This window comes from Zalophus californianus, chromosome 8 (assembly GCF_009762305.2).
Source record: "Zalophus californianus isolate mZalCal1 chromosome 8, mZalCal1.pri.v2, whole genome shotgun sequence".
Taxonomy (NCBI): Eukaryota; Metazoa; Chordata; class Mammalia; order Carnivora; family Otariidae; genus Zalophus; species Zalophus californianus.
The window spans coordinates 38,497,984-38,523,645 of NC_045602.1; the positions used below are offsets into that span (position 1 = coordinate 38,497,984).

At 48.8% G+C, this 25,662-nt stretch overlaps 2 long non-coding RNA genes across 3 annotated transcripts; one reads left to right on the top strand and one right to left on the bottom strand.

Annotated features, from left to right (window-relative positions):
* Window positions 1-1,160: 1,160 nt before the first annotated feature.
* Window positions 1,161-10,425, bottom strand: LOC113937986. Its single transcript, XR_003524779.1, has 3 exons — window positions 10,067-10,425; window positions 8,757-8,863; window positions 1,161-1,296 (listed from the first exon to the last, which is right to left on the bottom strand). It is a non-coding gene; the product is annotated as an uncharacterized LOC113937986 (long non-coding RNA).
* LOC113937985 lies at window positions 5,698-24,935 on the top strand. Of its 2 annotated transcripts, XR_003524778.1 has the most exons (5): window positions 5,698-5,836; window positions 11,226-11,299; window positions 22,781-22,863; window positions 23,730-23,972; window positions 24,724-24,935. It is a non-coding gene; the product is annotated as an uncharacterized LOC113937985 (long non-coding RNA). The 2 variants fall into 2 exon arrangements; XR_003524777.1 differs by lacking the exons at window positions 22,781-22,863; window positions 23,730-23,972; window positions 24,724-24,935 and adding an exon at window positions 11,865-12,070.
* Window positions 24,936-25,662: the final 727 nt, after the last annotated feature.

Sequence of the window (25,662 nt, forward strand, 5' to 3'; positions counted from 1 at the left end):
CCCGAGCTCCTTCCACGTCCCCACTGTCATTCGGGCCATCTCCCCCACCCCAGGAGCCGGCCTGGAGACCTAGGGCCAGAAATACCACATGAGGTTGCCAGGCGCCCAGGGCCAGCAGGGAGCTGAGCTGTTCTTAGACTCTGGGTCTTCCCACTGAGCAGCCACAGTTCTTTGACAGTGTCTCACCCAGCTCCTCTGCTCAGAGAAGCTAGTGAGTGACAACAACCTAAGGCGGGGTGCCCCATGAGGCCCAAACTTCTGGTTCCCCCAAAGCCCGTGCAGGAGGAGGAGAAAGGAGCAAAACGCTGACACGTGTCCCAGGACACACCAGGCAGCACTACGCATCCCCCCTACACCTTCTCCCACAGTCCTCTATCCCCTGGCATCATGGAAGGCTCCAAGATTTGTGCTCAGAAGACCTCGTGCTGCTGCTTACTTGCTAGAAGTCTCCAGATGAGCCTGGTGTGTGAACAATGCGTGCTGAGGGCAAGTCTCAAGCTGCCGTGGGGACCAAAGGGGAGAGTGGCTGCCAGAGGGTGTGGCCAAGCTCAATTCTAATGATGGTGACTTTCGTTTGTTTGCTGGACAGGTGTTTATGAGGCACCTGTCAGGCTGTCGTATGGGTGCTGGGGTCAGGGCAAAGACAGGTCAGAGGCAAGCTCCCGGTGACATTACAATAACCAAAGGGTGGCGAGTGCCACAGCTCATGGCTTCTTCGGGACATCTGTTACTCTAGGAGTCACCCCCTCCTCTTAGTCCCAAGGCACGGCTGCAGTTCCTGACCCCTGGCCCCTGAGGAAGTTGCTCACTAAATACTGCCTCGATGCTCTAATTGAGCAGATTTCACCCGGGGTCGAACAGAGGCCTGTAGATGGGGATCCCAAAGAGGTGGTCTTTTTCTGAAGCTCAGGCCCTCCTGAAATAGTCCTGGAGGCCTCCTTGCCTTTGCTGCTGAAACCCACAGACCTTGGGCTCCTTCTAGAAGAAACCTCACATCTGCCCCCGTGTAATAAGACCTGCCATGATTTAAATGACCCCAGGAGTACAAATCCGGCAGGGAGACATGGTTAAATCCTGTGCAAGTTGGCACTTTCAGGCAAACAGAGGAGAGAGACCTCGGCAGACGCGCTCCTACCTAGTTCAGTGTAATGATTCTGAGTGTTTTAATGTCTACTTAGCTGTTAGGCTCAGCTGGTTCTTGGTTTGGCTCTCCTTCATCCTCCGATTTCCCAAGAAGAATGCCCGTTCCGGTCCCAGCTCCTCCCCGTCAGGACATCTGGATCACTTGCTGGGGGCCTGGGCAGAAAAGGAGCGGAACTGGAGTGAGTCTGTGTCGGGACCAAATTATCATCCTCACCAACCCTCCTCCCCGAGTGAGCCCCTACGGTGGGCGGTGGGCGACGTGGCGTGGGAAGCACTTTCTGGGTGTGATCTCATTTACTCCCCACCACCTTTCTCGGACAGACGCTAGCAAGCAGCTAGTGGTACTTTTCCTTTACAGGTGAGGACATGAATTGCAAAATGCTTAAATAACTTGCCCAAAGCCACGCAGCTGGAAGAAAAGGGGCAGAAAATTGAACATACACCAGGCTAACTTTCGACCCTGAACTCTTGAGCTTCTGCAACTCTACCTGGAAAGCAGGTCTCTCTGCTGACTCCCAGGCGCCCCGGAACCTTCTCTTTTCTTCTCACTGTCTTCTGCCTTCCATTTGATTGACTGCATTCCACTTTAGTTAATACTTCCATGGATGCAGGGGAGCGGGGAGGCATCTCTTCCATGCCTGATGCTAACCCTTTCTCAGCAAACTGCTTTCATTTCCTGTGGGCCTCCAGGTACCCCTGGGCCCGAGTGCAACATGGCCCATACCTGGAGTTTGGAGTATCAAATAGCTAGTGAGGGTCATGACTGGGCCTGAGAACAGGAGACAGAGGCTCATGAAATGAACTCAATTTGTGCACTTTCCCAGGGCACGGGGGAGGAAGTGACAGTGACTTGTTGCTTGGGAAATGCTGATGTGTGGCCTGGTATCTTGGGAATGTGCTCAGACCATCGGGGGCTGTTTTTGCAGTCTCTCCCTCTCCTCCCCATTCCTGCGATGGTACTTTGGACTCCTTGCCACGATTCCCAGGCAGAAAAGAGAAATCTGAGTCTGTTGTTTTCCAATGCTCTCAGTGCTGATTTCATAACAACCAAGCTTTATCTGTGTATCCGTATGTGCCCGGTTCAATGCGAGGTACCTGATGCTAATTTATCCTCTGCGATTCCATGAGGTTCTTAAGTGGGGAAACGGATTCAGAGAGGTCAAGAAACTTCCCCAGGATCGTACAAGTAGAAATCATGAAACCAGGACCCAGACACAGGGTCTGGATTCCTTAATCACTATGTAACATATTTTGACTCAGAGTCACATCAGGGGTTTCCCCATCACAGAGTGCGCCGGCCCTGGCTTCTTTTGCATTGAACTTGGCTCTGTATGGTTGCACCACTTGGTTGGTTTGGCGCAGGCCAAGCTGTTTGGCTTCCCCTTGCCCACGTGCGGTGCATGTTATACCCATCACACAGGGCAAAGGCGAGGACACATCTGAGGTACCTGCAACTCACCAGGCATTTATTCAGTTCCAACAATTTCCTGATGCTACACACTTGAGTGGGAGGGACTCCGGTATAGACCCCGACCTTCAAGGATTGTAGAGTCGAGGGAACTAATTGCGTGAACTTAGTAGCTCAAACCCAAGGCAGGATATCCTATATGCAAATAAAATCCTTTGGAGAGAGGGAAGAGTAAAGAATTCCGACAGTGGGAAATATATGGAGGAGGTAGTTTGAGCTAGGGCTCTGAAGGCCTTTGAGTCAGGTGGAAAGATGGTAGGTAATTCCCAACAGTCAGGCTAAGAGAATGAGTACAGACAGAAGCGGGGACGTGAGGCATGAACGAGTGGTATGTTTGCAGACACAGCGGGTCGGTCTTTCTGTCTGTGGGCTGAGTAGGATAAAGAGGTGGCCAGTCCACAGAGGTTTTCCAGCTGTGATGAAGACCTCCGCATATACTCTCTACGCAAGGAGAAGCTCCCGCAGACGTCGAACAGGGGAGTGACATGAAAGCCCCTCCCTGGGGAAGACACTTTTGGGGTGGCTCTAGAGGGTGAGCCTGGAGGCTGGGAGGGTGGGGGGATGGGCGTGTTGCAGTAATCCAGGCATGACGCAGTGAGGCCCTGAGCGAGGGTGGTCACAGAGGGGAGGGAGGGGAAAGGCGAATGCACACAGCTTGGGTGGGGAGGAGGAAGGAAGGGATTTCTCTGGCCATGGTATAGCAACCCTCTACCCCTGCTGCTTACACCCTGTTTCCCCGTGAGCCTGGAGGGAGCCCTTGCTACTTCTCTGTGTTTGCTGGCCTTGTGACTGCACTCAGAGCCGTAGGGTCCCCCACTCCTCTGCTTTACTGCATTTGGATGATTTTCTTTATAATGATTGTCATAGTCATAACTATAATAATTATAGAGGCAATACTAAGATTCTGAATGGATGGAGAGGCTTGCTTCTGAGGATGCTAATGTGTGCGAGGTGGGGATGGAACGGGTCCTCCCAGAAATACGATCAGATCCAATTTGGTAGAAGACAACTCTCAATACTGTGGAGAAGACCTAGCCACAAGGGAAGTGTTTCTGGCCTCTGTGCCCGAGTAAGGACACATCTCCCCGCTTAGTAAGGGCAAAATCGGCCCTGCTGGTGGGCACCTGCTGACTGCACATTTGCTGACAGCGGTAGAGCATCTGCTTTGGAACTTTATCTCCCTTCCCCATCCTGGACCAGCCTTCGTGGGAGGACCTGTGGTGGACAGGGACCCCTCCAACCCTACTTTAAGCCTGTCTCCTTGTTTGGCCATACAATTAGCTTTCGATAATAATACACAATATGCCATGGCATTTTATGAATTACAAAGCCTGTTTGAATTCATGATCTCATTTAATCCTTGCAATCACAGAGACTAGCATTATTTTATCATTCCCACTTTACAAAAGCATTCACTTATTCAGCGAGCAGGTGTGGAGCACCAGGCACGTGTGGGGCCCCGTGCTGGGCAATGAAACCAGATACTCTGAGATTAAGTGATTGGCACAAACTCAAACAGGATTTGAACTCAGGTCACCTTTCTCCAAGCCATGTCCTCTTTTCCCCTTCCATGACACTGTCTTAATTTTTAGCTGTGTGAATTACCAAAGTTTAGCACTTTATCTCTGCATGTTTCATGTATTCATTTTGTGTTTCCAAATATATGGCGATGTTTTATCAAAAAAATAAAGGAACTTACAATTGCAAATAATAATAATTATTATTAAAGCCTATTTGTGGCAAGGAATGTGCAAGTTTGTTTTATATCCTCAATTATGCTTAGCAACATGGTTAAGCAGATGGGAGCTGCTCCGTAAATATGAATAAACTAGAAGGTCCTAAAGCTCCAACCTTAGCTAACTTCTTCCCCAAACCCTGGTCTCTATTCTCACCTCTAAAAGTCTTCCCAGCACTTATTTCTGTAGCATTTGAAATCTTTCCTTTTAAATGATTTTGCAGCCAGTTTTTAGATGATGCCACATATTTTGGAAGAATATTAACATGTCCATTATAAAGATAGAATAATTGAGGCTAAGTAAGGACAGTTTAAAGTCCTAAACTCCTTTTCAATGATTTGACAGCTCGTCTTCACTGCCCGTAGGTTCTTTAGACAGATATAGCAGGATGGAAAGCCGGAAGTGCCTACTTGGCTGACGATTTCTCCAGACTCTATTCTCAGTGGGTGAGTAGAACCTTCAGTTGACCGGGTGGGTGCTGCCACCGTGTGGTGGGACTTGATATCTGCCGCTCTTCCTCCGCTGCGGGGGGAATGTTTCCTTCCATTTAGTAGGTATTGCTGAGTGCACCTTGTGCTCAAGGAGATATAGAGGGGGAGAAAAAGAAGGAATTACTGCCTTCTTGGGCTTACGTTCTGGGGTGTGTGTTGTGTCTGGGGCGGAGATGGGTAATAAATACAGAGAACAACAAGATAACGTTAGATAGTGCTAAGTGCTATGTTCTGAAACAAGACTACGTGATGACGTGACGGCAGAGGGGATCTACGTTGGCTGGGGGGGCCAGGGAAGGCACCTCGGAAGAAGGGACGTTTATCCCAAGAACCGAATGATGAGCGGGAGTCAGGCACAAGAAGGGACATTCCCAGACAAAGAGAGAAGGATGAAGCCAGGGTGGCTGGCTCACAAGAGCGCAAGAGAGCGCTCCCAGATGAGGTCAAGAGGCAGGCGGGGGTCAAATCTCACAGAGCTTTCTAGACCATTCCATGTGCGATGGGAACCACTAGAAGGTTTTTAGAAAAGGGGTGACATGGTCTGCAATGCCATGTGAGGCTCTTTGTGTTTGTGTGTGAACTTGCCATTAAACGGAACAAGTGGGTACAAAGGGCCACACTCGGAGTGTCCCCAGAAACTGTGGGCAGACTCATGCTGTATGGCTGCACCTTTGAGCTGTCTGGGGAATTTTACAAAGTCCCAGTGCCTGGGTACAGCTCAGGGGCAATTCAATCAGAGGAGCTGAGGATGGGCCCAGGCTGGGTTTTCACCCAGTCCTTTCCAGGGATTCTATGCATCACTGGAGTTGAGAATTGTGATGTGTTAAGGAACCTCGGTGGAGGAGCCCTTAAGGTGAGGGTTCGAGAGGGTCTGTGGGAGTCCCAAGACCATGGACTTGGCCGTGGGCTGACCATCACTCTCACGGGCTATGAAAAGAGAAGGGGAAGGGGAAGAAAACCGATGGCAGAGCCTTGGGTATTGATGAGAACGAGCTGGGGTGAGTCATGGCTGCGGGACTGAATTTATTTCAGTGGAAGAAGAAGCACAAAGCAGGTGCAGATTGGAAGGCAGTCAGAGCAGAGGCCTGGGGATGGGGCCTTCGGCAGGTTTGGAGGCACACTCTGGCATTCTCTGTCCCGCATTCTTGGCAGCTGGCCTCACCCAGGCACCCTCTCTCAGGCACCAGGCTCTAATGGATGAATCATCCGTGCTCTTTCAGTTGCAAGGGACAGCAAGCCCAACCCAGAGCTGCTAAAGCAAAGTGGGAATTTATAGGTTAGGTGGCAGAGAGTTTAAGGATATAACTTCAAATGTGGCTTGATCCCAGAACCAACCAATGGCCAGGGAAATGAAAGGCTCTGACGGATGTGGTGTGGGTCATGGTCCCATCCTGGGAGCAGGGGCTGGACTCAGTACCATCATCTGAAGAAAAGGGCTGGGAGTCAGGAGAGAACAGTTCACTAGAAGAAAACCATCAGGTGCTGTCACACCAGGCAATTGATACTTGTGTGACCCAAACCAGCCCATGTTCCCTACAGAAGTCCACATGATGGAGGAGGAATGTGGAGTTTATAATGTGCCTTATCCCATTGATCAGTTTGGGTAACTGTGGGCCAAGCTGGAAGATTCTGAGAAGCGCTGAGGATAGAATCTCGTATGGTTGAGGAATGGTAAAGGATACTTGTCATTGAGTGTAACAGATGATTTCATTATTCTCCATTAAGAGACCTGATGTATACTAGAGAATGTCTGGCTGTCTTGCTTGCTTTTCCCCATCCGAGCCCCAAATAGAGTAACTCCTTGGGGGAAAGATATGTCCATCCACAGTGACAAGGAGAAGGAGAAGGACTCCCCTCCCCCAGTGTGGTCAGGTCATTTATTGGCACTTGTCATGTTGTCGAAGGAACGCCTAGTTGTAAATGTTAGTGGGCAGATGCTGCAGACCCGGGGGCTAAACCCAACCTGAGAGCCCAGGGGCCGGCAGGCCTGGGTGTTGGTGGGGGTGATGCAGAGCTTATGAGAAGAGGAAGCGAGGCTCAGTTCAATGCCATCACCTAGACTCATCAGACTGAAAGAGCAGGCTCAGGGCTATGTGCAAGGAAGAGCTGGCCGAGGTGGCAGCAGGGAGCCCCCGCTGCGCAGGGTCTGAGTGAAGGCAACAATGTGGACGTGGGGCTTATCACGCAGTCAGTGCTCAGGCCTTCATTACTGACCCATTCCTTATTCCTGGAATTCCTCTGAAATGTTCTCGGTCCTGGCCAAGTTGGGAGGGAAGTGCCTACATTTCTTCTGCTGCTCTCTATGAATCCAGAACCGTGATCAGAGATCAAGAACAAAATTAACACTGAGAGATTTCTGCTTGGACCTTGTGATGGCCCAAAAGAGCAGCTGGTTTGCACAGCTTAGGTTTTCCAGCTGAGTATAATAGAGTAAAAAAAAAGAGAGAGAGAGAGAGATGGAGGGAGAGAGGGAGGGTGGGGGAAATCAAGCAAGCGAGAAAGGAAGAGAGGTGTCCATGGCAGCTCTTCCAGATGCTGAGGTAGCACGACTCACAGTAGAGGAAGTTTGGACGGCCCAGCAGGAAGCTTGGAGGATCATGCTCCCCACATCCCCCCTGCCCCATACCCGCTTGGAGTCAGCCCTCCCATCCACCCACTTGCTTGGGGAAGGACGAGATGCACAGGGAGAGGGGCATCTTGTCCCCAGCTAGCTCAGCGCATTTGCACCGTCACCTCTTCTACCTAGAAGCTCTGAAGAATTAGTTTCTCATTCGGCAAAGGACGAAATCCAATTAGAACCTCAGACACAAACTGTAAGTCATTAACAGCTGAATAAAGGCAACAGGGAACAGACTTACAGAATTAGGGAAAGAGACCAAGCAGAAAGCAGATAACTTCATTCCCATAACTCAGACAGCAGTGCAATTTAACAACCATATTGACAGCCTTGAAAGTTTATCCGGGAAGAATAACCCTCGAGTTGTAAGAACTCCTAAAGAAAAGGAAGAGGGAAAGGACGACAAAATTATTTTGTTCTTGAGAGAAAAAGCCAATACTTTTTCAAGACAATCAGATTTTTTTAAAAAGGTTTTATTTATTTATCTGACAGAGACAGAGCGAGAGAGGGAACACAAGCAGGGGGAGTGGGAGAGGGAGAAGCAGGCTTTCCCGCTGAGCAGGGAGCCCGATGTGGGGCTCGATCCCAGGACCCCGGGACCATGACCTGAGCCGAAGGCAGACGCTTAACGACTGAGCCACCCAGGCGCCCCAAGATAATCAGATTTGTAAAGCCATTTGTCCTAGCCAATTTCAATTTGTCCCACGTAGCACAGAAGTCCGATAAAGCAGAGCCCCAGCAGCTGGACCGATGGATGCTAACGCTTGGCTGAAAGCCTCCTCACACTACTCTTCCTCGTCATCCAGTGGGTCCTCTGGGGTTGTGTTTTCCCAGTCTATTCTGCTACGGGCTCCAGCTCTGCCTGCCTGTCAGTCCCAGGTGTCGGGAAAGATACACCGCCCCCCACTCCCGGCAGTGGTACCCCCACCCCTGGCAGTTATAACTCCTGAGCCAACTTTGGACAGCCTGGCTTGGTGGCTCCCAAGCCTCGTGGGCTGCAAGTGATAGCCAACCGGGGAGCTGGCCCCACCTCCAGAGATCAGATTCTTGGGGTCTCTGGTGGGACCGAGGTACTGATCTTTTCAAAGAAGCCCATAACATGATTCTAATGTGTATTGAGAGCTGAAGACTTCTCAGGCCCCTAGAGGGGACCTAGTCCTTTTAATTCACAATTGCAGACATTCAGGAACTTCGGGGGTGTTTTCAGAGGGCTTTGTCTGAAGAAGATGGGGGAAGAGGCACTTTCTGGTATTACACCTCGAAGGGATCCCAACCTGGTGGACCAAGGAACAGCGCCTTACCTCCTGTTGAGAGTCCCCGCTGAGAATTCCTGCAGGCAGCCGTTGGGCCAGTGTTTATGCTGGTCTGCTTGTTGGTTTCAGATGTGGGCATAGTGCGATATCAGAATCTAGGACAAAGAAATATGCAGACAAACAAGGAAAATGCATACTCAATAACACCATAGTCACAAATAAAAAGAATGAGACACTAAACAACCATCTGGAGATGATGAATATACCAGAGATAAAACCAGTGACCATACAGGATGCAGGGAAAACAGTAGCAAGTATAAAATACATAGCAATAATCCAGACCTTAAAAAAAAAAAAAATCCTCCTTGGAACACCTCACCAAGTAATTAAAATAGTTAGAAATCAACAAATCAGTCAGCCCTTACAAAAAACTAATTGTAACAGTAAAAAAAAAAAAATGAAACTGAAAGTACTCTTAACCCAAGAATGGAAACCAAGATTTGATTCTTTATTTAAGAGTATGACTAGAATAGTCTGGCTTGACCAACCAACAAAAAAGAGAAGGAATATTATGAGAATATTAACTTGTTTTAAAAAGGCAATTATCATCATTTAAAAAGGAAATTATCGTCCTAGAAAAATCGTATTTTTCTCTAATGTGATGTATCAGTTCATGTAACTGTAACTGCTATGAACTATTATGCAAATGGAATTACACTGCCTGAGAATGCAAACCGTCAGAAAGTCTAGAGCTCGGGTCATATGGGTCATACGAGGTCCCAGCTCAGAGCCCCAGAAGAGCAGGTGAGAGACCAGTGCCTGGTGGTGGTGGTGCAGGGGCGGGGGAGGGGGGTTGTGGAGGGGGCGAGGGGAGCGTGTGGGAATCATCACCACCATCACTGCCATGCCCTCCCCTGCCCACAGAGGGCGCTGTAGATCACTAGCCCTCCTGTCTGCACGCTGCGCGGCTAAGACTCAGGACTGGCCAGGGGACATCTCTGGAGGGTAAGGCAGTGGTGACCCCATTCCTACAGCGCTAGTTTTCATCTGTGCTCCTGGTCTGGGTTCCTGAGGGCTCGGCTCTCCTCACACGCAGTCCTCCCTGACGTTCACCCACACTGCCTCCCATCTGCCCAAACGCTGTGCCAAAACTGTTCCCTTATCCTAACCATCTGGGAACCACCAGTCATTGTCCTTGTTCCTATTCCCCTCACAGACTCCCAACCACCACCCTGAAGTTTTCCAAGCCGTCTCTGAAGGGTGGCTCCCTAGTCTGCAAGGGGTGCTCACTCATCTGGCCTTTAATTTCCCTGGACCTTCCACACAAAGTTTATTGCCTCAGTGACTTGGTCACTGACCCTTTGTTTATTGATCCTTTCATGGCTATGGGTTCCTTCCCCCAAGAGCAGAAAGGATGACTCCATCTTCTTCTCCAATCGAATATAAGAACAGCAGGGAAACACATGAAGTCCGCTGTCCTGCGCAGGGCGGGGACTGTGATTATAGCCTCTGTGATCCTCGCTTTCAGGCAGTTCACAGTGTTGAAGAGGATGTAAAACACATATACCAACAACGACCGTGTAAATGTAACTTGAAGGTAGCAGTCAGGCCACAAGTTCCTTGGGAGTTCTGAGGAAGATATTGGCCGGAGGAATCAATGAAGGCCTCATGAAGGAGGTAGCAGTTAAGCGGGGTCTTAGACAATTTTTAGGATATTGTTAAAATTTTGTAGAATCTAAAGGAAAATATAAATAATCGGGGTTTCAGAAAGATGCACAAGCAGGAGACAGTTGTGATAACAAGGGGTACAGTAACTCTCCATATATATTTTCTAAAAGTGCCATTTTTCCAATAATCTTTAAAAAGTAACATGCTGGGACCCCTGGGTGGCTCAGTCGGTTAAGCATCTGCCTTCGGCTCAGGTCATGATCCCAGGGTCCTGGGATCGAGTCTCACATCGGGCTCTCTGCTCAGCGAGGAGCTTGCTTCTCCCTCTTCCTCTGCCTGCCGCTCCCCCTGCTTGTGCTCTCCCTCTCTTAAGTAAATAAACAAACAAACAAACAAGATCTTTGGATAAAAACGTAACATACTGATATGAGGGCTTTTAATACTATAATAGGACATGTTAAAGGAGGCAGTATATATATATATTTTTTTTTAAAGATTTATTTATTTATGAGAGAGAGAGAGAACGCCTGCAAGCTGAGGGAGGGGCAGAGGGAGAGAATCTTCAAGCAGACTCCCCACTGAGCATGGAGCCCGACTCGGGACTTGATCTTATGACCCGTGAGATCATGACCCTGAGATCATGATCTGAGCCAAAACCAAGAGTCAGATGCTTAACAGACTGAGCCACCCAGGTGCCCCAGGAGGAGGCAGTATAAAACGAATATTGTTTGACCTGTAGAAAATTCAGTCCAAGGGTAGCACATATCTGGGCTCTCGTTCCATTACCAGTCGATGGTGCAGACGTGGCCTCCTGGCATGGACCGTCCAGGGTAACTTTTCTGTTCTCAGATCCTGATGCAGATGAGAAGATGTGTGAGCAAACAAGTGGAAACTGAAAGAACATGGAGTGTTTCTAAGGAATAGTAAGTAGACCACTTTCTCTTTTTTTTAAATTGAGGTGTAATTGACATGCAGTATTTTATTAGTCTCCAGCGTACACCATTGTGTCCCCTCTACCACTTTTCCCCATCCACACGCCAGGGTCCCAGGTTTCCCCAGCTGGCCTCTGACCTTGGCATGGCAGCCTTGTTTCCGCTGAGCATTTCATCTTTTTCAGGCTTTTAGGCTCTGAGTTTGGTCTTTGGCTTTTTCTGCTTTCCCACAAAGGGAAAAAAGGTTTTTTTCTAAACTGCTAAGGATGTCCTTGAGCCTTCACACCTGCTTTTTTTTTTTTAATTTATTTATTTGAAAGAGAGTGAGAGAGAGAGAGCATGAGCAGGGGGAGGGGGAGAAGCAGACTTCCCGCTGAACAGAGAGCCTGAAGTGGGGCTCGATCCCAGGACCCTGGGATGATAACCTGAGCCAAAGGCAGTTGCTTAACTGACTGACCCACCCAGGCGCCCCTTCACACCTGTCCTCAGGCCCTGTTGGGGCCAGTGCAACCTGCCAGCCAGCTGCTGGGCTCACTGCCTTACCCTTCCTCCCCAGATCCCTGAATCATTGCAGCCACCTTTGTCTCCTCTCCACCGGCGCATTCCCTCAAGTAACCTTCAGCACACTTTCAGCAACTGAGCCGCCGCGACCATGGATGGGGATCCTCATTACCTTCTGGGTACTGAGTGACCCTGTCCCCAACCCCTGCTTTCTCAGATCCTTCCTGGCGCCAACTATATCCATTTGGATCCTCCGGGAAGCAGGTGGTGAGATGGAGTTGAGAGGGTAGGAGGTTCATTAGAAGGGCAATGAACCTCCTACCTGTGAAAGATACAGGAGGAGGAAGCAGAGCTGGATAAGGAGAACCCCAGGCCGTGACAGAAATTGGACAGTCTTAGTCAACCCAATGGGAAACGTCCCTGCCCAGGAGAAGGGCTCCCTCACCACCATGGGGCAGAATTGGCCAGACCTGAGCACCTCCGCCATGTTCAGTCACTGGTTGGGAGCTGTCTGGGAAGAATGTGGGTTTGATTCCAATCAAACCTGTGGCAGGTCCTGAGAGGCCACAGCTGGAGGCTGTCAGCCTACTGTATATCTCACAGCTGAACAGTCTTTCTTATAGGAAGACTCACAAAATGCATCTCCATGACTGCCATGGAAACTTCTGGAAGTTGGGTCGGAGAGAGAAACTGCCTCATTCCAGGGCTTGTAGTCTGCAGAGTTTAGGGAAGCTTAGCTGGCTCTGTTACCCGGACTGGGGAGGCAGAGGAGGTTTTTGGGTCCAAGCTACCAGTTGTATTTTGAAAATCTTTTTCTCGCCAGGGGTCAATGAGCCTTTGTATTCAAAACCATTTGAATCTGATGTGAAGTTTAGATACGTGTGGGGGAAAGAAGATATTTGGGGAGTGGAAGCAAGAAGGAGGACATGGAAAAGAGGGAACATTTCAATAACTTTCTTTTATAAGTCCTGTCTCTTACTCCCTAGGGAACACAGGAACCCTATCTGAGGATCAACAGTAACTTTCCCTTCCTCTCTGTCTGCTCAGCATCTTGAATCTATCAGAGGGCGGTGATAGTGTTTAAAATCATTATCTCCTCAGGAGATCCCAACAAACCATTAAGTGTTTATTTAAAAAGAACATTTTTTCCTCTCTAGTCCAAACCAAACCAGTCCTGTAAGAATGAGGAGACTTCTGAGGGTTTTCTCACTGGAAAGGTAAAATTCATTACATTTTTCATCAAGCCCCTTGGCCTGGGTCACACCCATGAGACAGGATGTGTCCTTTGTTCAGAAGCTGGAAGCCCAGATCTGCATCCGTCGTCACTTTGCATGTTCCCAAGACGCCCCCTCTGTTACTCAAGCCCTTATCAGTGGTTGGTCACAGCCTCTGGACAGGATGCATGACAGGCAAGGGCAGCCCAGGCTGTGGACTCAGGGCTCTAGCCCTCTGGGTCGTGTGTTCTGGCTTGAGCTGAGAAAGGGAATGTGGCTCAAGCTGAGAAACGGAATGGGGGGCCATCCTGTGCAGAGTGCACCCGTTCTATGGGACTGAGATTGAGACCGCTGCTCAGTGAATGAGGCCTTCCCAGCCCCCTTTGGTCACCAGCGCCATTTCGCTGGCAAGACCAGGCAGTGGGACATCATCAATACTGGGACACATTTGTGTTTTGTCTCCATCTCCTATTCTAGTGGTGACCCGGCAGGCAACCTTCCTCTTAGTGTCTCCAGGAGAGGGAGTTTCCATCGCCTGCCGGGAAGCAGCAAAAACCAGGGAAGCTTCCAAAGATCTACCGTGTGTTTCATCCACTTCGGCCACAACCACACCCCAACCCCCAGCTTGGTGCAGTGGCCGTGGGGGCAGGCTCTGTGCTCAACAGTGATCAGCTGATTGTCCTGGTGACAGTGCTAGTTATTACTGTCAAAAACGAAACTGTTCATGTGGTAAATATCAGCTATGCACAGCTATATAAACTTAAATTAGAATGAACTAAAAGGAAAATTTACTTGTACTAGTAGATTTCAAGTGCTCAATAGGCACATGTGGCTAATGGCGACACCGTTGGGCAGCACAAATACACACAACTTCAGCATCACAGGAAGTGCTCTTGGTCGGTAATGGTCACTCATGGTGTTACAGCTAGAACACAAACCTCCCCAGCTGTTGGCCCAGATGCGTCCTTGTGGTTCTCAGAGCTGCTCTGGCGGGGCATCTGGATGGGAAGAGTGAGGCTGGGGTGACAGATCTACACCAGGAACCCTCTGCGTTGCACCCCAGCCCCTGCCATTATGCCTGCAGGCTCCCTCCCGGCCCACCTGTCTTTTCCAAAACCGCAACTCTGGCATCTTGTATGGATCACAGAACCTAGCCCGTCACTGTCCTATGACCAGTATCTTCTCTCATTCCTGGTTACCTGTTAGTCTTATGTTTTCAACCGGGTAACTGGCTCATGGAGGAGAGGAGTCATTTTGTGCTCCCTAGTGAGACTGGCCTAGTGATGGATGTAACAGTGTCAGCTTCATGAGTGTGAGTGAAAAGTTTCACGGTCAGGATTCGAGGGAACTCAACCGAACTCCTATAAGTTGCTATAGCAACAAACCGCCACTAGATGGCAAACAAACTCCATAAAGAGAGTGCCCAGATCTTAAAAACACTGGGGCAGTCGCTGAGTGACAGTGGCCCATTATCCACAGGGAAGCACCCACGGCTTGAATGAATTCTCCGGGTATGAGCGGAAACACCTGGAAGGAGCCACCTGTGTGCTGACTTGTTCTGTTGTGTGACTGGAAGCCGGTCCTGCCCATCTGCTAGGGACTGAATTGTGTCCCCCTCGCCTTTGTATGTTGAAGGCCTAACTCCCAATGTGGCTGTTTGTGGAGCTAGGGCCTAGAATAAAGGTTAAATGGGGTCATAGGGTGGGTCCCTGTGCTGGTAGGATTAGTGTCCTTATTAGGAGAGACACGGTAGAGCTCACTTTCTTCCTCTGCAAGCACCAAGGAAAGGCCATGTGAGAACATGTTGAGAAGGTGGCCTTTTGCTAACTAGATAGAGAGGGCTGTCACCGGAAAGTAAATCTTACTGGACCTTGATCTTGGACTTTCCAGCCTCTTGAACTGTGAAAAAATAAATTTCTGTTGTATAAGCCACCCAGCCTCTGGGATTTGGGTATGGGAGCCTGAGCTGACTAGTATCCCATCCCCACCCTGTCTGGGCCAGAGAGGCATCAGGAGGAACTTCTGGGATGTGGGGAGCTCTGCTCCTTTTCCTCCTGCTGTTCTGACTCTGGTAAGGTGGGCTCAGGCTTCACCTTCAGTTGTTTGCATTAAGCTTAGACATTTCCCTGAAGATGAAGCTGTTAGCTTGTTTTCTGATCAGAAATATATCAAGCTGAATGAGCTACCTGCTTGCTACTAATGTTTGGGGATGTCCATGTTGGCTTTCCCACTTAGGTGCCCGTGGGGACACTGTGTGGACGATATCTCTAGCCTCCCTCCCTGTGTCCCAGGAGAGAGGGTCACCACCCCCTGCAGGGCCAGCCCGAGTATTAATATTCTTGTAGCCTGAAATCAGCAGAAAGCAGGACGAGCTCCCAGGCTCCCGCTCACGTACACTGCCCCCTAGACATGCTGTCCGCCCGGTCAGGGGCAGCGGATCTGGACAGACGTCGCCCTCACCATCCACCACCAAGATGCTTTCAGGAGAACAGGCCCCCTCCTCCTGTCACCTCTTGGGACACAAACCTCACCCAGCTGCTGCCCCTGCTCTGGGAGCCTGCAGCGTGTTTGTACAGCTCCTGTCCTGAATAAACTGACACCAATTCGCCTTTACTTCACACGAAGGCCTTCCCCACCTTCAGAGGGTGAGCCTTGTTCTGTCCCACATCCTGGCCCCTGTTAAGCTGTGGTTCTGACTCCACTTCTGAATCCTTTGGAAGGGTTGCTATTGGCAAGTGGTGGTTCTTGGAAACCAGAGAGTAAACTATAAATACTCAGAAGCTTGCCTGCGGGGACAGATCCCCCCCAACTGGGAACCAAGTCCTGGCAACCATGAGTGGCAGTGAGAACTGAGCAGGTGGATCACATCCGGTTGCGGGTCAGACGTGAGGCTGGGACCAGGCCATGGAGTGGTTTTGTCTGTGAGCACACAGGCCCCTGAGGCCATCTGTGCAGCTGCTACTGTCCGGAGCCCCGGGCGGGGGGCGGGGGGCGGGGGGCGGGGGGCGGGGGGGGGGGCGGTGCTAGCTGCTGCCACCTCCTGGATTCTGGAGGGAAAATGTCTCTCCTCTCAAGGAGGCCCAGACCCACTGCATATCTCCCCTAGCACCTGCTGCTTCATGGGGTCCCCAGAACCCCCACCCCAGGTCACTCAGAGTCCTCAGCAATAGGCAGGTCCGTGCTGAGCCCAGCAGGTCATGAGGGTGGGGTCCTGGGCTTCACAGCCCTCCCGCTCTGTAGTGGGGAAGGGGCCATGGGGCTGAGAACTCATGGCTGATTTTAAATGTTCATGCTCACATCCAAGTTTAAAATCATACATTATATCAACAGTTGAAGTCATATCTATTTATATATAAATATACACGTTATTTTATTTATATTATGGATAAATATCATATATAAATATGATTTATATAAAACATTTAAGATATGAAGTTTATACATAGTGTTTGCATATAACATGTAAATGGTACAATTGTTTGTTTGTTTAACATACGTTCCTTTTCTAACCAGAATAGAATCTGGCTGAGTAAAGACTGGAGGGTGGGGACATTTGCTGGCCACCCTCTTAGGGCTCCAGAGGGGTCAGAGCCACTGAACACCAGGGAGAGCTGCTCTGAGAACAGTGGACCCCACGGAGGCCAGGCCCAGCTCCGAGGTCCTGGTCCCTCGCTGTCACCCCAGCCGCTGGGCTCTCGGCTTGGTTCAGCACGTCAGTTCTAATAACTCCAAACTTCGGACTTCTTGTTATTGCTTGACTTACTGCTAATGTTTCTTTCATTTGCTTTTACAATTATTCTAACTTATGCAGAAAAGACAGGTAAGGGGAAGGGCCTGGCGAGGCCTCAACCTGCCATTCAGTAGGGGGCAGACATCCTACTTTTGTGTGCGTGTTTGAGGGAGTCAGAAGCATAAAGACAGGAAGCCATAAATAGTGATGCCCTCCCTGGCGTCTTAGTCAGGCAGTGCTCAGGGCTAGAGAAACCCAAACACTGAGAAGAGTTCACGAATTCTACTCTCTTCCTGTCTACACTTTTCTTTTCCTATCCTAAGCACTAAAGCACCTTCATGTCCTCGATTTCACTCACCCAAGCGTCCTTAAAATAGAATTGTGGTCAAGAAAAGTCAGTTACAACATAGAGAGTGGGGATGCCATGGGTCTCCTCAACCCCGGTGTGTGTTTGCAGATTTCCTTCCTTTGTCAGGTGTTTTTGAAGGGGAGGTGCTGACTCATCCAGCCGGCTTCCCATCAGAGGGTGCATTTTGAAGATTTATGAAGAAATCCTTCCAGGCAGTTAGTGCTGGATTGCTGCTTTGCAAAGCAGGATGGTGATTCTGGACCACCAGCATGGAGGAGGCCAGAGGGGGTCCTGAGAGGCTTTGCACGTGGGAAGCAAGAACTTGACTCTCACACCTAGGGCCACAGCCTTGGAGCCTGAGGGTGGGGACCTCTTATCAAAGAGCCACAGGTCCCTGAGTTGGGTCGTCATCAGGATGCCCGAGTTTATCAGGGCCACCCCTGCCTGGCATGTAGGTGGGGACCCACCTTCCATGATGCACATGAGGCTCCCCAAATCAAGGGCTGTCAGGTCCCTCAGTGGAAGTAAGATGGGCCCTGGGATGTGTGGGATGGGGCCTGCCGGTGAGACACCCGAGTCCCCGTTAGAGGGCAGATGGCCACTGAAGGTAGGAAAGAAGCTTCTCCTAATTGTACTGACAGCCTGTAAACTTGAGGCCTCCTACTCACTGACAGACGTTCTCCTCGGCAGCTGTGAAGTCCAGCGTCTGGAGTGGGTCGAGGCACAGCTCGCAGAAACATCGCGGAGCGCTGCTTCTTGTTTGACTCCAGGCGGGGTCTTTTTCCCTGGATGAAAGAGTTCCCTTCTTAATATTTCTGATTTCTTTTTTTTTTTTTTTAAGATTTTATTTATTTACTTGACAGAGGGAGAGACAGCGAGAGAGGGAACACAAGCAGGGGGAGTGGGAGAGGGAGAAGCAGGCTTCCCGCCGAGCAGGGAGCCCGATGCGGGGCTCGATACCAGGACCCCGGGATCATGACCTGAGTCCAAGGCAGAGGTTTAACGACTGAGCCACCCAGGCGCCCCAATATTTCTGATTTCCTAACCAGGATTTCTGCCCCCATCTCCAGTCAGAAAACCTACAGCCCCATAGGACTACCCACATTATTTCCCTGGAGCCCGTTTTTTGCATTCTCCCCCCTCCCCTATCTCATCTCCTTCACAGGCCCCCCACGACCCCACCCCCAGTCTCTATAAAACCTCAGCCTCACCCACTCCCTGGGCTCTGAACACTCCCTGACCGCATGTTCCTGGAGACTGCAGCCTGGCTTTCTGGAGGGCAGGTCAGCGGGGAGGCCAGTTAGTAAATCCTCTCTCCCAAGTGAGGGTGGTTTCTTCCCTGTGCATGACCCCTGCTGTGCACCATAAATGCCACTTTTCTCTTTTACTCTTGAGCAGTGATGGGGCCATCATCTTGACCCAGAAGCCAGCCTCCCTGTCTGGGTCTCCAGGAGAGAGTCACCATTTCCTGTCAAGCCAGTGCAAATGGGCATGGGGAAATATCTTGGATCTGGATAAAACTTGGACAAAGACTCGAACCCCTTATAGCTCACATCCTTACGTTGGCCCCCACCACCCCAGCAGCAGGAGAAGTGGAATGGACTAAACCTTCAGCATCAACACCAAACCAGGGTGGGCAGCCTGTGCACAGACCTCCCCTACCCGCTGGGTTTCTAGGGAACAGCTTGCCGTCAGGCGGCCAGGATCATGTTCCAGAGAGATGCAGGGCATGTGGAGCTCCTCCTGATTGAAAAGACCATTTTTTTTCTCGGTGGATATCATCAGCCTTCCACTTCAGTGCACCTCTGCTGACTTCCAGAGGACCCTCTGGGCCTTCCTGCTCTCTCTGCAGCTGGAGAAGGCAGCTCTGCCTGCATACATGGCCCACCGGTGGCCTGGAATGAGCACCCCCTAGGACAGCCCTCAATTGTGATTGACAGGAGGAAGTGGATAAAATACCCCAGCTCCCCACCTCTCAGCTGGAATCACCCAGAGACATTTTCCCCTTGTTTCCATGTGGGGTTGAGATGCAGGCATCCTCGCCTGCCCTGCTGATGGGCAGTTTACCATCCATCTTCTCCCTGTCTCACTCCCCTGCTCCCCAGCCAGCACCCCCTGCACCTCTGTAATATGCTGCCTACACGGGACGCCTGAGCATCTTAGAGAAAGTTCTGTATATGTCTGTCAGGTCCATTTGGTCTATAGTGTTGTTCAGATCAACTGTTTATTGATTTTCTTCTTTTAACTCTTTGTTCATTTTCTATATGGATGTGTTTATCTATTATTGAAAGTGGGCTGTTGAGGTTTCTGCTATTACTGTATTGCTGTCAGTTTTTCCCTTTGGATATGTCAATATTTGCTTTTCATGTTTATGTCTCTGATGTTGGGTGCATATAAATGCATAACTGTTTTCTTCCTGTTGAATTGACCTTTCATCATTACAATTACCTTCTTTTTCTCTAGAGACAGTTTTTTTACTTAAAATCTATATTGTCTGATATAAGTATAACCATCCCTGTTTTCTTTTGGTTACCATTTGCATGGAGTACATTTTCCCATCCCTTCGCCTTCAGCCTATGTGTGTCTTTAATGTAAAGTGAGTTTTTATAGACAGCATATCTCTGAGTCTTTTTTAAAAATTCTATTCAGATACTCTATGCCTTTTGAGTGGGGGAGTTTAATCCATTTATATTTATAGTAATTACTGAGAGGACTTACTATTGCCATCTTGTTAATTGTTCTGTTGCTTTTGTAGTTGATTTGTTCCTTTCCTGTCTTTTGTTATTTGATTTTTTTGTAGTGATTTCCTTTGATTCTTTTCTCTGTATCTTTTGTATATCCATGACAAGTTTTTTCTTTGTGATTATATCAAGGCTTGTATGAAATACTTGCAGTTATAACTTTTTTACTTTGATGATAACTACAGTCACATATAAAAATCTTCACTTGTACTACCCCCAAATTTTGTTCTTTTATTCAGAGTTTACTTCTTTTTTTTAATATTAAGGTTAAACTAATAGAACCTTTTATTTTTTTAATATCATTTTTAAGGTTGATTTTTATATTAGGGTTAAAAATATTTTATATACAGGTATATATTGACCTTTACCAGTGAGATTTATGTTGTCATATGATTCACATTTCTGTTACTGTGTTTCCTTTCACCCCTGGGGGGCTGGGGCCAAGGGTGTGGCACAGAGGTTCTGGCTGGGGTGGGGTGGGGCACAATGGTGCAGGATCTGGGCAGCTCCATCAGACGCAATCCATACTGAGGAAGGTTGTGGGGGGCCTCAGCTATGAAGACTGTGACATCCACAATGGTGCTGATGGCCCCCCACCTCTGGGGAAGGCTGCTGGCATCCTCTCCTTTTCCTCCAAGGAGAGAAGTCATGCTCAAAGGGATTCCTCTTGGTGTTAAGCTGTGGTGGTCTGGGGGATGGGGTGACACAGGTAAAATTCTTCCCACACTTTCTATGCAGCCATCCTTAGTGTTTGTGACTCCCTGGGTTGCTGCATCTTCTTAATTGCAGTGTGGAACTCTCTCAGAGCAATTTTTGTACATGAGTAGCCATTAAATCATTGTTTCTGTAGGAGGACAAAGGGTGGAACCTCCTAGTCCACCATCTTGCTAACATCACTCTCCACCATAAAAATGTTCCCCAATTCATTTAGGTACAGCATTAGAAAGTTAGCCAAGGAGATTACAAACAACAGTGCCTTTAGTATGGAGCTTCTTGGAGCCCCATTTGTGTTTATTTCTTATGGCTACAGTAGCAAGTTATCCAAACAGTGGCTTAACAGAACAGTATTCTTTCACAGCTCTGCAGGCCAGAATTCTGGGCCAAGATCAGGCTATGGCAGGGTCATGCTGAAGTCAGAGGCTGTAGGGGAGAATCCATGCCTTACCTCTTGTAGGTTCTTGTGGCTGCTGCTACTCCAATCCCCACCACCAACTTCACTTAGCCTTCTCCTCTGCTGTGTTCAACCCCTTCTGCCTCTCTCTTATAAGGACACTTGTGATTGCACTTAGGTTAATTCAGTATAATCTCATCTCAAGATCCTTGATTTAATCACAAAGACCCTTTTTCATATCAGGTAATGTTTTGGATTGCGGAATTAGGATCTGATACCTTTAGGGGCCATGACCGTAGCCTGCTCTACTATTGCAGTATCAATTCTCTGTGAACACACCTCTCTCTCCCTCTCTCATTCTTATGTTCACAAGGCATTTCTCTTATCCAACATCAAGTATGTCTAGGCCTGGAGGGGCACACAAAGGAAGACCTTTCTCAGGATTTTTTTTTAATGACCTGCTGTGTTATCCATTACCTTGAACAAAAAAGACATCACCAGAGATAACCCTTAACCATCTGGAGGGAAGCTGTCTTTACAGAGAAAGTCATGGGCTATTATCTTTTGGACCTCTGATCGTATGTAGGGGCTGTGGTCCTCAGCTCTCATGGAGGGTATTTGTGGTCACTGTCTCAACTATGATCCACTTTTGTCTCCCTTTTTATTTTTTTAAATAATTTTTTATGTTACGTTATTCACCATACAGTACATCATTAGTTTTTGATGTAGTGATCCACGATTCATTGTTTGCGTATAACACCCAGTGCTCCATGCAGAACGTGCCCTCCTTAATACCCATCACTGGGCTCACTCATCCCTTCCCCGCCAAAACCCTCAGTTTGATTCCCAGAGTCCATAGTCTCTCATGGTTCATCTCCCCCTCCGATATACCTCCTTCGTTTCCCCTTCCTTCTCCTAATGTCCTCCCTGCTATTCCTTATGTTCCACAGATAAGTGAAACCATATGATAATTGTCTTTCTCTGTTTGGCTTATTTCACTTAACATAATCTCCTCCAGTTCCAACCATATTCATGCACATGTTGGGTATTCATCCTTTCTGATGGCTGAGTAATATTCCTTTGTATATATGGACCACATCTTCTTTATCCATCCATCTGTTGAAGGGCATCTCAGCTCCTTCCACAGTTTGGCTATTGTGGACATTGCTGCTATGAACATTGGGGTGCATGTGGCCCTTCTTTTCACTACATCTGTATCTTTGGGGTAAATACCCAGTAGTGCAATTGCTGGGTCATAGGGTAGCTCTATTTTTAACTTTTTGACGAACCTCCACACTGTTTTCCAAAGTGGCTGTACCAGCTTGCATTCCCACCAACAGTGTAAGAGGGTTCCCCTTTCTCCACAACCTCTCCAACATTTGTTGTTTCTTGTCTTTTCAATTTTTGCTGTTCTAACTGGTTGTCTCCCTTTTTAATCCTTTTTACTTACTGGGGACAGGGTATTTGGTATTGGCTGAGTGGCATACCTAAATTACCCGAAGTATGGAAATGACTATAATTTGGTTATATTTTTCTTAAGCTCATGAGACACTTTGAAACATTTTGCAAAGTCTGGGGTAAGAATCATTTTTCTGGACATATCCTGGCTCAGGAGATAGGAGATATCCCTCAATTAGGAATATAATATCCTACTGTCTCTCTGATTTGTGACACAAAAATCAAGTTCTTGCTTACTTGCCCCTTACCTGACCTCAGTTACTGCTGAAGGCTATTAGAATGGTCCACTTTCCTACCAAATTGATACATCTCTCCCCTCCAGGACAGGCTGCAGGGACTCAGGGAAATATTTTGCTCTCATATTACAGTGACGAATCTGGCCAACTGTGGACCAGGGAGGCTTCCTGTGACCCAATCTCTCAAGTGCCCAGCCAAGAACCCAGGGCTCCTGGTAAGATATCATCTCCAAATCAGCTGATGCCCTGGGATCACATCGCCATGAAGAGGGGATGGAAGAGTTGGAAGAACCCCTTCTACCTGAGTGTCTCCCTCCCCTCACTCCTGCTCCATGACTGGGGAAGAGAGGCATCGGAGAAAGACAGGAGCTTCTGGGTTGTCCCTGCTGGTGGGGACTTCCTTACACAGTACAAGGCTATTGACCCTTGGCCCTAGAGATATAAATATTGAAATCTTTGGTTCCTACTTTCAAGGAAGCCACTGTCTATTAGGAAAGATGGACCCCTAGACACATAAATAATTACGTACTCATGAATACATACATATTACGGCTTAACTGAGATGTGCTGTGGTTATAGTGAAGATAAGATGAGTGTGTGGAGGAAAGGGGGCACTGGCTATGGGAGTCAGGGAAACTGTGTGGAGAGGAGAGGCTTCAAAGAGGAAAAGGGATTTTCAGGGGGACAAGGTGGGGGGAGAGTATTATCTACTCCAGGCAGAGGGTGAGGCAGCACTCACTGCTGAAGTTCTTCATTCCCTAGGGCATCACGGGGTCTTTCTCCCCCTCCCCGCAGAGCCAGGAGTGAGGGAGGCTTTACCTTTCTCTCCCAAGAACCATGGTGTTCTTCAAAGATCAGACCGAGATACTTTCTGTATGCCTGATTTTTTAGACTTTGCCCAACTATGGGGAAAGGCTCACTCTGCTTTGGATGCTGAGGAGTTTCTAAATTTAGACGGCTGAGAATCTGTTTCCAGTGGACAGGGTATCTCTCATGAAGAAGAGGATTATTTTATTTTATTTTATTTTATTTTATTTTATTTTATTTTATTTTATTTTATTTTATTTATTGTGTAAAGTAGGCTCCACGCCCAGCATGGAATTCAACATGGGGCTTGAACTCAACGACCTCGAGATCAAGACCTGAGCTGAGATCAAGAGTTGGATGCTTAACTGACTGAGCCACTCAGGTGCCCTGAAGAGGATAATTACTGAAGAGCTTTCACCAGGCCAGGGACACTTTGTGCAAATCCAGCCTTCACTCTTCACTCCTGTCTCCCTCAGAGGCTGTCCCACTTGCCACCGGGGCCAGTGCTTTTAGAGCAGTAAGCTTGGTTCTATCACACACAACACAACACCCACGCCCTGGTCCCACCAGCCCAGATTAGCAGTGCTAAGTCTAGAGCTGATCTCCTGCTGCCTACTAGCAGGTCTGCAGGAGAGGAAGGTGCATACTCTCTCTGTGGGCAGTTTGCTGATGTCCCTCTCCATTCTGAGTCTTTGGCACCTACACAGGGCTGCCATCTAGAAAGCAGGGGGGCATCCAGTGACCACACAGCCTCATCTTCATCTCTAACCACATCGGGCTCCTCATTTGTGTTTCAACCCTCCTCAACATGTAGATTCTTCCTTGGTCATGAAAGATTCTTTTATAGAGCCAATAAAAGTCTTTACTTCCAGTGAGGAGACAATAACTTATTCCTAAATGTCTCCTTAAATTCCTGGGGGATTCTAAATGCTAGTAGCGGGATTGTTCAACCCTTTTGTTTTCGCAGAACTCAGGTTCTCTGAACACTGGTAGGTTCTAGAAGCAGAAGAGTCAAGGTGACCACAGGTCTGTGTGCTGCCCCTGGGGACTTGCCTACTACCTCTTTTCCCTGTGTTCTGTTGACCTGTAACTGACAGGCTCTTCCTTAGGGAGGCTGATGACAAATAGACAAAAAGAAGGGGACCAGGTTGAACCATACAAGCATGCTCCATGGAGCCAGTTAGGAGGACACTGAAAATATCTTCCCAACATCCCAGGAGGTCCCCCAAAACTTCATCCCCATTGTTCTCTCTGGGTCCTGTCCACAGGACCTTCGAGTTATAACCTTGCCTTGGAAGGCTGCAGAAGTGTGCAGAAGATCCAACCTGAGACCCTTGGGCTGTTCCAGCTTCCAACACACAGGAGTGAAGGTAAAGGCCACAGCTGTGGTCTCCAGAGGCAGGAAACACCATCCCTTCTCTTGAGACATGGGCTAGACATTGTGCTGCATTGTTGGGTCAGCAATGTGTACCAGAATTCTCTTTGTGGGCATCCGGCTCCTCATAATAACTATTTTCTTCAACCCCAACTTAACTTTAATTTTAAGTACCAGTCTCTGTTGTTGTGTATATTCAGAAATATATTCTCTGTGATGAAGCAGTGTAGCTTGACTATTTTGCTTTATCTGTCTGGTCTGGGCTTCAATCAATGGTTAACTTGGCACCTAGTTAGAGCAGAAAGCAGAACAAGACCCCATTTCTGTAACAATAGATCCCTGAGTGATCACTCTGCAGGTAGCTGGCTATCTCTGGAGAGGAGCCCTGTGAATAGGCCAGCCTCCCTGGTCTCCCTCAATCCAACCTCAGCTTCCGTGGGACCAGAGGCACCTCCATCACCTCTACTACCTCCTCCAGCTGCAGGCAGAGGGAGCCTGCCAGCCTGAGAGGCAGGACAGAAGAGCTCCGTCAGGCCTTCAGACATGCAAATCGACTCCATGGAGACCCGTGCTTATTTAACCCTGGGCATGGGCCCTCATTCCAGAGCAGCCTTGACCACGATCTACCTGCCCAGCCCCATCCTTCTTGCCCTTTGGTGCAGAAGCAACAGATTCAGGGGATACTCCAAGATGAGCCTCCAGGCCCAGCTCCTCTGTCTCCTGGTGATGGGCTTTCAGGGTAAGCATGTTTCCCACTGCTGATCGGGAACTGGACCTTTAGCCTTTGACACAGAGATCATATGCTCAAAAGGGGGCTTGGGCAATTAGAGTG